The sequence below is a fragment of the Ahaetulla prasina genome, chromosome 1, assembly GCF_028640845.1.
Source record: "Ahaetulla prasina isolate Xishuangbanna chromosome 1, ASM2864084v1, whole genome shotgun sequence".
NCBI classification, from domain to species: Eukaryota; Metazoa; Chordata; class Lepidosauria; order Squamata; family Colubridae; genus Ahaetulla; species Ahaetulla prasina.
This window is the reverse complement of record NC_080539.1, coordinates 233,259,925-233,272,078: the sequence shown is the minus strand read 5'-3', so window position 1 is coordinate 233,272,078 and position 12,154 is coordinate 233,259,925. Positions and strand designations below refer to the sequence as shown.

Below are 12,154 nucleotides of genomic sequence, written 5' to 3'. Positions count from 1 at the left end.
AGAATAATACATGCATGTTCTTTCAAACCATTGTATTGCTTAGCTTCTCGTCTGTCATGTTCTCATCATACGCTAAATAATAATTGCTGAGCTAACACCAATGAATGAATGGATTCATCTTTTCATTACAGTCACTTGCAGTTGTCTGAATGGTGAACAAACACATTAAAACATAGTAAAAAACACAGCACGATGAAATATTGCAATCAGTAGCGAGTTCATCAGTGGGTAAAAATCTACTTAATGCTACAGGCAGCATAACAGAGTTTAGCTATGTTCAAAGAGACTGAATCAATATCGATCTGATAAGAACAGCTATACATCAAAAAGATCAGAATTTCCCAGGTGTTTTACCATGCTAAATGTTTTCTTGACAAATGCTCTAAAGATTCCACGTTGCCATACTTAAGAAACATACTCTTGCAATGTGATGACTTACATGTTTGTGCTGAATGAAGTGCTATTGTGTTCAGCGCAGCAGTTCTCGGAGAGGAACAGTTAACATAAAATGTAGCCTAGTGGTTTGATCTGATGTACTCTGAAACTTGCCTTCTGAAAGATAAACATAAAAGTTATTATGGGACTTTTTTTTTTGTATCATGATAGGGGCTTGGTTCCTTTTTGAGTTATATGATTCTACTGTATTTCCAGCAGTAAATGCTTGCAAGTCATATTTGGGAGATGTTCAGATGGAAGTATAAATTATTCATACGATAAGTTGTACTTTGGGGATAATCCCTGTTTGAAAATATCAGGTAGTTTTAAAGAAAAGTGTAAGCTAATAAGACTATTAATATTTTAAATCACCTAATTGCCAGTCATATTTTGCAACTACTTTAGTTATTGTGAGAGAATATACATTGTCTCAAGGTCTGAAATGAAAGGAAGGAAGGTATACTAGGTTTGCTTGCAACCTTGAGTTACTTATAAAGTAATAAAGGTGAGATTAAATTTTTAGTAAATAACTATCCAATTAAAACAACTTTTGCTTTCTCAATGTGGTTGAGATACATTAGCTGCATATAACATTCCGGAATTAACATCAACACTTTATTTTATTTATTTGTTTCTTAAATTTGTATACCGCCCTTCTCCCGAAGGACTCAGGGCGGTTCACAGCCAGTAAAAACAAAATACATATAATACAAATTAAAAACTATATATAAAAGACTGATTTGATTAATGGCCTAAATTTTTTTAAATACAATTAAAACCCCGTTTAAAACCCCTAATATCAAAACCCTAGTTTAAAACTATATTCAGGCTAGTCCTGCACGTCGAAACAACAGCATCTTCAGCTCGCGGTGGAAGGTCCGGAGGTTGGGGAGTTGACAATCCTATGTTTTAGATGACTCTTAATCTGTAGTATTTTTTGGAAACTTTCTACACTTTTATAAATTAAAGTCTGGATCAGTGGTGGGTTGCTACCGGTTTGCCCCAGATTGGGCAAACCAGTAGTGGTGGCGGCAGGAGGCTCCGCCCACCCACCCAGACACTTCTGCACATGCACAGAAGCGTCATGCATGTGAGAGTGCGCGCATGCCCCTGAGCAAACTGGTAGTGACGGGTTTTGAAACCCACCCCTGGTCTGGATATTGATAATTTGCAAAAACTTTGGGGTGAAGAGTTGGAATAATCCTTATTAACAAATTGAGGAGTAAGGTTTTTAAGAAATTAGTTTATTAAGTTTTCAACATATACCTGGAAAAATTGATTATTTCCATGTTTATTAGATGTCAGAAAATATTTTAAAAAGAGTATGCCTGCCATCATCTTTATGCTTGATGGAAGGGATATAAGATAAAATAACCTTTATTGTCATTTACCTGTATATATAACCACATAGTTGGACAAAATTAGACCATAAGAAAAGCTGAGTGCCAAAGAATTGAGGCCTTTGAACGATGGTGCTGGAGAAGACTCCTGCGAATTCCTTGGACTGCAAGTCGATCAAACTGGTCAGTCCTAGAGGATATCAACCCTGACTGATCTTTAGAAGGCCAGATCCTGAAGATGAAACTCAAATACTTTGGCTACCTAATGAGAAGGAAGGACTCACTGGAGAAGAGGTGAATGCTGGGAACGATTGAGGGCAAAAGAAGAAGGGGATGGCAGAGAATGAGGTGGCTGGATGGAGTCACTGAAGCAGTAGGTGTGAGCTTAAATGGACTCCAGAGGATGGTAGAGGACAGGAAGGCCTGGAGGAACGTTGTCCATGGGGTCACAATGGGTCAGACACGACTTGGCAACTAACAAGAATAATGACACACATTAAAATGAAATTCCGTTGGTCTGCTCTCAAAAGAAGGAATGCCACCCTCTAAATATGGGTCTTACCCTCTGGAAAATTGTTGCAATGAGGTCTGCCCCCACCTTTTTAGTCTTCCATAAGAGCTTCAAAACCTGGCTCTGTCAATTGACTTGGAGCCCCAATGGGGGTGTCCCTCTCTGGAGGTGGTCAGTGGATGAGGAAGAAGATCCCATCCCCACCGTGTTGTATTCTGATTGTTAACTTATTTAATCTTAGTTCATTTTAATATTTAATGTTCTTACGTTCGTTTTTATGATGTTGTAAAGCGTCATTTCACAATGAGATGGGCTGCATACACACATAACATTGTTGACACGGTTTCAAGAAGTGTAAGACAATTTAAAGATGTGTATGAGATTTTCAATGATAGACCTCAAATTTGGTCTATAATTTATAGAATTTATCAGTATTTACTATGCATGGACATAGCAAATATATATATATTTGCTATATATATATATATGTATTCTCTCTCCCAATGGGAAAAAAGTGCCATCCCAGATTTATAAATCTTGGATTGATGGCATGTATTTGCTTTCTGCTTATGAACTAACTCTTTATTGACCTAATGGGAAGACTGATCAATGTTACTTTGTGAGGTCAAATTTTAATGGCTTGCTTAAAAACAGAGATTATACACACAGACATACACACATGTGTGTATGTACGTGTGTTCGTGTGTTTTGATTTGTTTTCTCTTTTATGTACATTAAAGCAATAGCAATTAACAAAATCTTTGAAACTATATTAAAGGAGGCTTACAATAAGCGCACACTTAAGGACAAAAACTGACAAAAAACACTGTGCCTTCTTTTTGAGCTTTGTAAAATTTACTCCTCTCTCTCCCTCCCTCCCTCTCTCTCTCTCCTGTTTGTGTGTATTTATACATTTTGTGGAACAAGCGCCTATCTCAGGAATTATGTCCCATAGCCTACTGAAGATGCTAATGAAGTCCTAAGCAGGGATAAAGTTTTGTGTCGTGCCATCCAACGGTTGAATGGCTTTACAATCCATCTTAATTGTCATCCTTATTTCAGGTTGGTGATAAGGCTGGATCTTCAGTTTACAAGTGACAGCCTTGACAAGAAAGCAAGAGGAAGGGTGTAGGCCTGGACTTGTGGTTCTGGAGGCCGATGTGCTCTGACCTGCCTTGTGTTGATACGGACAGTCTATAACAGGATTTGAATTGTCATGGGGTCCCCAGGCAGCCGAAGAGAACAGAGTGGCTGTCCTGCATTTTCCTGTTAGGATCCTGACACGTGAAGCATTGATGAACTCAGCAGAAGAGTGAATAGGAGCTTTTTGGCAGCTGAGACACAAGGGCTAAAGCTGCAGGTCAGAGATAACACGATGGCAGATCTCCTTGAGCACACAGCTACAAGCAGGCCGTCTTTCCTCCTGAGTGCAGGAAACGGCTCATGTTTAATGCGCTGCCTTTATCGTTTATCCTCCTCCTTTCTTCTCAAATGGAACTTACAGATTGGACTGTTTGCCTTTCCTCTCGACTCTTCCCCCCCCCTCCAATTTTCTTTACCATTTTTCTTTTCAGCAAGACTTTCCAGGAAGCACAAATTAATTTCGATAAGGAAAGGCTAAGGTGATACTTGGGTCATTTTAATGTATTCATTGCATTCTTTCTTTCATGGAAAGAAAGAGGTAACTGGTTGGTTGATTTGGAGTCCCACAAGCTTCCCTCTCTCTCTCTCTCTCTCTCTCTCTCTCTCTCCTCCCCCTCCCCCTCCCTCTCCCCCCTCTCCCCCTCCCTCCCTCCCATATCTCTGTGTTTTGGTGTGTATAAAGATTTCCCTTTGCTTTTTCCTTTCACATCCTTTCAAGTGGAGGCCTGTTTCAGGAAGGTGGTGGTAGAAGATGTAAAAACACATTCAGTTGCAGCTGGGAGAGGAAGGAAATGCTGGGAAGGTAACTGATAACAGCTTTCTTACCCTTCTCTCCAGCAATATCAGGTAAATTAAGTTGCTTGCTTTTCTTTCTTCTTCTTTTTTAAACTCAAAAACATTCCGGCTGGTGTAGAGCTGCGACTCAGAAGCTGTTTCATTTTAAGCCAACAGTGGGGTTTTTTGTTTTTTGTTTTTGCACAATTTCCAAATGCAAAATAACAGTTGTGAGCGACTGAGCATTGTCTTTTTATTCAGTGATGTCAAGCCAGTGTCCTGTCTTAATGAAGACAATGAAAAAGCTTCTATCATGTTTTGGCATTAGGGTTCCAATTGCATTCCACTTTCAAGTATTTATGGATAAATGACTCAGAGAAGTTGGGAGGAATCATCAGAGGTGGGGGAAGGAGGTTAATTCTTTCACACTTAAATCAGAAAATGCAAGCTCTGGAAAAGGACTGGGAGAAAAGCTTTGAGACTGCTAATGCTTTATAACAAGGTGGTCATTTAGAACATAAAATAATAGGCTTGGAAGGGACCTTGGAGGTCTTCTACTCCAACCCCTTCCCCATGGCAGGAACCCTGTACCATTCTGAACAAATGGACATCCAGTCTCTTCTTGAAAACCTCCACTGATGGAGTCCACACAGCTTCTGAAGGCAAGCCGTTCCATTGATTAATTATTCACACTGTCAAGAAATTTCTCTTTAGTTTAGGTTGGTTCTCTCCTTGATTAGTTTCCATCCATTACTTCTTAGCCTGCCCTCAAGTGCTTTGGAGCAGGGGTCTCCAACCTTGGCAACTTTAAGACTTGTGGACTTCAACTCCCAGAATTCCTCAGCCAGCTTTGCTTGAGGGAGTTGAAGTCCACAAGTCTTAAAGTTGCCAAGGTTGGAGACCCCTGCTTTGGAGAATAGGTTGGCCCCCGCTTCTCTATGAGAGGCCCTCAAGTAGCGGAAGACTAACAAAGGACTCCCTAGTCCTTCTCTTTATTAGACTAGACATACCCAGTTTCTTCTATTGTTCATCATATGGTATAGCTTCCAGACCCCTTATTAACTTGGTTGCTCTTCTCGGCATTGTTTCTAGGATCTCAAAATCTTTAATTTCATAATTGTATTTCATAAGCCACATAATAATTGTATTTCATATGCCACTGGCTACTTGTGATCTCCATTTCCAAATGCAGCCTCTAAAGTGCCATATTTATGCTAGGGTTATACTAGTCCTTAAGTTATACCAATCCTTAACTTAAGTGCAAAAGTAATTGATTATTCAAAGAAATGCTGCAGAGAAGGGGGTTATAAAGGGAAAGATGAAGGGGGAAAAAGCAGGGGTGAAATCCAGCAGGTTCTGACAGGTTCTGGAAAACCAGTAGTGGAAAGTTTGAGCAGTTGTGAGAACCAGTAGCAGAAATTTTGAACAGTTCAGAGAACTGGTAAATACCACCTCTGGCTGGCCCCAGAGTGGGCTGGGATTGCAGATTTTGCAATATCCTTCCCCCAGGAAGGGGAGGGAATGGGGATTTTGCAGTATCCTTTCCTTGCCATGCCCACCAAGCCACGCCCACCAAGCCACAACACGCCCACCAAGCCATGCCCATAGAACCAGTAGTAAAAAAATTTGGATTTCACCACTGAAAAAAATTCAGTGGTAGCCAAAGAGAGCAACAGAATAAATAATCTCATTTATTCTTTTTCTCAAGCCCCACACCCTGTATGCTTTCACGCACCACCTGACATGTAGAAAAACCAATTTTATTTGATAGGAAACTAGTTCCCATTCCTGCTTTTCCCTAAGCTTTCAAGTATGCAATAGTCTTATTTTCAGCATTTCTAAATTTATATTTTCATTGGTGATATCTGTATAGAGAACCAGTTTGATGTAATGGTTAAGGCATCAAGTTGGAAACTGGGAGACAGAGAGTTCTAAAGTGAGTTAGCCACTCACCTTGGCTAACTTGGGCAAGTCATTCTCTATCGGCCCTAGGAAGCAGGCAAGGACAAACCACTTTCGAAATACTTTGCCAAGAAAACTGCAGGAACCAATCCAGATAGTCACCAGGAGTCAAGACTGACTCAATCAAAACAAAACAACCAACAAACAAAAAATACTCACCCACCCACATATATACACAGAATAATATACTGTACTTTATATGATCTTGATTCCATCCCTTTGTTAATGCAACCTAGGATAAGCATTGGCTTCTTTGGCTGCTGCTGCACACTGCTGGCTTATATTTAAGTAATTGTCCACTAGGTCTCCAAGATCCCTCTCACAGTTACTGCTAAAAAACTTTTTTTTTTGTATGGAAACAATCTGATTTTTTCCCCTCCATGTTTTGATGTGATAATCCTTTCTAGAGAGGGAATTCACCAATTCCCTTCATAACCTTACACAGCAAGAGCGGACTTCATACGAACGGCATTCCTCGGACCTTCTTCTCCTATATATCTGTTGTGACCCAGGCCCAAGTAGGTAGTAGGAAACTCAGTCCGTGAAAAGAACAAACAAACTTTATTCAAACAGCTGAGAATTACTTCATTCCCAGCGTCGTTCAACTCAAATTAAAACAAATTCCTCCTAACACAAATTCCTCAGTCCTATCGCAAACCTTGGTCCAATTAGGCAAACTGCCAAAGGCCGTTCTTGGCAAACGTTCAGAAGTCACAAAAATAAATGCAAGACATAGATGAAGCAGAAGATGAAGCTATCAACGTTGTTTTCCAGCAAAGCCCAAAAGCCGCTGCTGTTCTATTTTAAGCCGTATGGGAGGGGCCAATCATCTCTTGGCCCTACTCCTGAGTTGTCCTTTTTGCTTGAGCTGCTCTTGCGTTCTGGCAGCTCTTCTCATGAGTGCATTAGGAACAGGCTCCTCCTGTTCCTCTGCCTCACTACTATCAGTCTCTGGAGGCTCTGGAGTCCACACCTCACTCCCTGATGGCCTTGGTCTCACCTCAGCCTCATCGCTGTCTGACTCCGTTGCCAGCTCCACAGGCTGCTGGCAGACCACAACAATATCTTCCTCAGTCTCTTCAAATCTGCTCCGTAGGAACTTTTGCAGCAGAGCTGGTTTTGTGATTGGTGACAATAATGATCCAGTTCACCAACAGCATCCACTGTTCCAACAACTCTGCAGCACCATCGTAGCCTAATGATAAGAGTTCTAAGTATTATGTGCAGAAATGCAATTCAGTCTTCAGTTCAAAGGACTTCAGATAACAAGCCTAGAAAAAATTGGTATATGACATTAGGACCTTCTCAGTGTTATCTCAGATTGGTGGAACTTATTTCTTTGACAGGTTTATCACCTTTTTTTCTTTATGATTTGTAGGTGGACTCTGAAGACCATACATCCTGCTTTGGAAACTTTTGAATCATGCTGAAGAAAAAAATCCCTATATTAAATCAATGCAGGTTTTTAGCATCACCCCTACATGTTTGTTGCTTTAAATTGTGTACTTACAATTTTCTCTCTTGCTTTTACCTTTGCTTAACAAACTTTTAGGATATCTAAATAGGAAAAAACAACAACTCCCCGAACTCTTGGAAGCTCTCAACTCAGAAAATACAATGTCTGACAATCTTAAGTACACATTGATTTATTTAGCATATGGTGATGCTACATTAGCCAGGAGACTACAGTATTAATAGTCAGAATCGTTTGACTGCCTAAGACTGCTAGGTTGTTCAGTTCAGGAGACCTGGAGCACAGTGGTTAAAGTGCAGTATTGCAAGCAAACTGCCCACAGTCTGGAGTTCAATCCTGACAGGGCTCAAAGTTAATTTGGTCTTTCATCCTTCTGAGGTTGGTAAAATGAAGATATTGTTGTGGCCAATATGCAAGTAATGCTTACATTGTAAACCCCCCAGAAAGTGCTGTGAAGCACAATGAAGCAATATATAAGTCTAAATGCTATTGTTATTGATATTTATGCACTATCCAGAAGTGCACCACATGGGACAAACTAGCTCTGCACTCAGAATGGCTAACAGCATTGTGCAGCTTCATCCAGAGCTGTTTCCCTCCACCAATGTCACCTTACATTTGGGCAGGTCCACCAGTTGGGTTCTTACTTCTGCATGAAGCACCATTATTTTCCCCACCAAAGCGATACCTATTTATCTACTTTCATGTAGCCTGCTTTCAAGCTGCAAAATTGGCAGAAGCTAAGGAAGTAACGGACGCTCACCCCATCATGTGATAGTAGGAGTCGAACTACAAGAAAACACACCTTCATCAGTGTCTTTAAGCCATTGAGCCATCGCACCTCTGTTGCACCTGTAATTTCACATGTTGATGTCTTGGGATTGGATCTTAACATATTATGTAACTATGATAAGCTTTTGCTGTAAGATCAAGTTTTCACTCGCTTCATGGCATCTTCAGAGGTCAAAAGTATGGAATTAAAAAAAAATAGAGTTTGGCAATCAATTTCCATGACAGAAGTCTACAAATACTGTTTAATTCTGTCTCTCCTAAAAACATTTGAGAAGTGCTTTAAAGTTTGCCAGTGAGGAGAAAAAAAAATGTTTTTAAATTTCGGTGGTTGAAAAGAAGCATGAGTAAGACTAATGGTGGTGAGATTTTTAACTATTATTTTAAAAATTTCCTCTGTTTGCTCTAATTAGTTTGCTGTTTCATGAGTGACAGAGAGGAACATATGACAGTTCTTGTGAGTAGTTGCTTTTAACAGAGGAAGTGGGCAAATGGTATATGTTACTTTTAGATTATTTTGTGTGAAGCATCCCGTTTCGATTGGAACTAAAGGAATTCATTTTTTTTCCCTTCCTTCTGGGCAGTTTTGGGTCTGGGTATTTTTAAACTGGGAATCTCTTCTGAAATCAGCAACAGGACTATATGAATTCCAGCAACAGTAGAAAATGGTTCAACTCCTTCAATTTAAATTACTGAAGATTGTGCCAACATGGTCTCTTTGCTTTCCTTTTAGTTTATAGGGGGCTAGGATCGTTACTTGTCCCAGCTTCTGCCAACTAGCAGTTTCGAAAGCACGTAAAAATGCAAGTAGAAAAAATAGGGACCACCTTGGTGGGAAGGTAACAGAGTTCCGTGTGCCTTTGGTGTTGAGTCATGCCGGCCACATGACCACGGAGACATCTTCGGACAGCACTGGCTCTTTGGCTTTGAAACGGAGATGAGCACCACCCCCTAGAGTCGGCAACGACTAGCACATATGTGCGAGGGGAACCTTTACCGTTACCTTTTAGGATAAAAGAAAGAAGGGACCATATTAATCCCTTTTGCTGTAGCATCGGATATGACTTCAGCAATTTTGTTTTGTTCGAAGTTCTAAATAGATAGTCCTCAACATGCAACCACCTGTTTAGTGACCATTCAAAATTACAACGGCATTGAAAAAAATGTGACTTATGACTGGCAGTCACACTTATGCCCATCACATGATCAAAGTTCGGGCACTTGACAACCAGCATGTATTTAGGACAGTTGTAGTGTCCCAGGATCATGCAATTGCCATTTGTGACTTTTCAAGATGTCTTTGGCTAAGCAAAGTCAATAGGCAAAGCTGGATTCACTTAACAATCATGTGATTCACTTAACAACACATGACCAGAAAGGTTGTAAAATTGGGAATGACTCAGATAACAATCACTTTGCTGAGCAATGGAAATTCTGGTACAAATATGGTCATAAGTCAAGGACTGCCTCCTGCAACAAAGAGACACACACAAAAAGCTCCACCTTCAAAAAGCTCCATCTTCTTTCCAAGATATACTTTGCAAGCCTAGATTTTCAATCTTTGTGTAATTAGCCCAAAGTCTTGCGGAAATACTGAAAATAAAAATGCATGAAGCTGCTTCTTTTTATGGGTGAATTGCCTTCAGATATGCCTGAAAGGTAGAAATGAGTAAAACATCCTCAATTTGGAGACACCGGATAGAGGGAAAAGCCTGAAGGTTTCTCCCCATAATACTGATTTGAATGGCACCGATATGGGTTTATTAAAAGTGGATGGCTTAAAAACGCAAGTAGCAGAGAAGGAAAATTGTAAAGGATGCTTGCCCTGAACCAGTAAGTTGATTCTGCTGTTGGATCTTTGTGGTTACTTCAAAACCTTTTCATATGTGCCTTGGAACTGAATACAAATCTGGAAGTTTGAAAGAAGTTGGGCTCCAGTGTATGTTTACTTGAAGACCAATTTTTAAAGTCATTTGGTCCTAATTCAGACATATCATGTTGATAAGATTATCAACATGAAATAAATTGGTTGGATTTTTTATTGGTCTTTCAGAAGACTAATGTATCAAACAAAACTCCTCTCCCAAGTAAGGCTCTCATTTTGCCTCATTTGTGTTTCCCGCTTCTCACTATCTAGCACCAGAGAACCGGTAGTGGAAATTTTGAGTAATTTGGAGAACCGGTAGTAACAATTCTGACTGCCCCCCCACATCTATTCTCTGCCTCCTGAGTCCCAGCTGATTGGGAGGAAATGGGGATTTTGCAGTAACCTTCCCCTGGATTGGGGAGGGAATGGAGCTTTTACAGTATCCTTCCCCTGCTATGCCCACCAAGCCACGCCCACCAAGCCACACCCACAGAACTGGTAGTAAAAATTTTTGAAACTCACCACTAACTAGCACCCTTTTTATTTTATTTTTTTAACGATGCCAACCTCATGTTGATACAGCCAAAACTTTTTTGCATCCCTAATTTTATGGAGCAGCACATAGAAAAGTTCTAGTGAATAATCCTCATTTGAGGTTGCATAAGAGAGCAGGATCAAGTTTTACCCCTAAATGGCTGCCTGCCTATTCCCTCAATTGTATCTTCTGGGAGGCCTTGAATCCCTGAGTCCTAAGGTGGACAGTCACACTTCTGCTTCAGAGAGTGCTTAAACCAGGGCTGTCAAACTCACGGCTCACAGGCCGGATATGTCACACACTGGCCCTGCCCACACCTGGTTTAGCCAAGGGGAAAAAAAATAGCGATACGTCACATGACACTGCCATGATGCCACCGTGATGACATGGGTTTGACTCCCCTGGCTTAAACCAAGCAGTCAGGCTTCAGTAGTGAGAGGATTTTACGTTCCTTGTAGAAACAAGTCTTTCAAGAAATAAAAAAATACAAAAGTTGCAACCAAGAAAGGAGCCAGCAAGGAAGTTGTGGTCACCTGAAATTCTGAATGTATGCAATCTAGAGCTGTAGGTTGCAGATCCCTTACCATAAACAGCCAATAAGGTTGACATTTCTCATCCTTCCTTTGGATCCCTGGAGCTTTTAATAATTCCGAAGTAAATAGGTGAATTCAACAGCTGACAGTTTATTTCCTATCCAAGCATTGGGAGCTGTTAGAAATACAGGATGATTCCCATTAGAAGTAAGAACAGTATCTGCAATTCTGCAAAATAGGAATTTCAAAGCATGTATCATTTTTTTGGAACAGCCACAATACCTGAATCCATTTAGATTAGAATCTGTAGACAAATGTTTAGGTGTCCTTTTCATCCTTGACGCTTACAAACTTTACCCGAATCTTACATATTAATATTAGATATTAATAGGAACATTTTGTCCTGCACGAATGAGGATTATTCCAAACCACACGGAAAAGAAACAAAAAAGTACCTGACCACAAGAACAAGCAATGAAATGTGTAAAAGATGTTTCTTCAAAAAATACGTTTGAAAATTCCCACATTTATGATTCATTTCTTGAAAATGGCATCATGAGAAACTTAATTGCATATGTGAGAAAAATTAGTTTACTTTTGCACAGACTCCTGTAATGAGAAGTTGTTTGGTCTGGTGTTGTGGAGATGCCTCAGTTTCCCTTTCTGTTTATGCATTCTGCCAGGAAGAAGCTCTCGCATACAGCGGTTTTACCATGGAAGACTCATACAAATCATGTGTTTTTGGAGGCAGGAAACCACACTGGCTCTCTTGAGGAATGCATTCCTTTTCC

General features: G+C 40.2%; 1 long non-coding RNA gene across 1 annotated transcript in view; it reads left to right on the top strand.

Annotated features, from left to right (window-relative positions):
* The window catches only part of LOC131203320 (uncharacterized), a 63,928-nt gene extending 55,715 nt beyond the window's left edge, over positions 1–8,213 (top strand). The window contains exons 5-6 of the long non-coding RNA XR_009156345.1: positions 4,148–4,275; positions 7,544–8,213. This is a non-coding gene — a long non-coding RNA (uncharacterized LOC131203320). The remainder of the gene's footprint in view (positions 1–4,147; positions 4,276–7,543) is intronic.
* Positions 8,214–12,154: the final 3,941 nt, after the last annotated feature.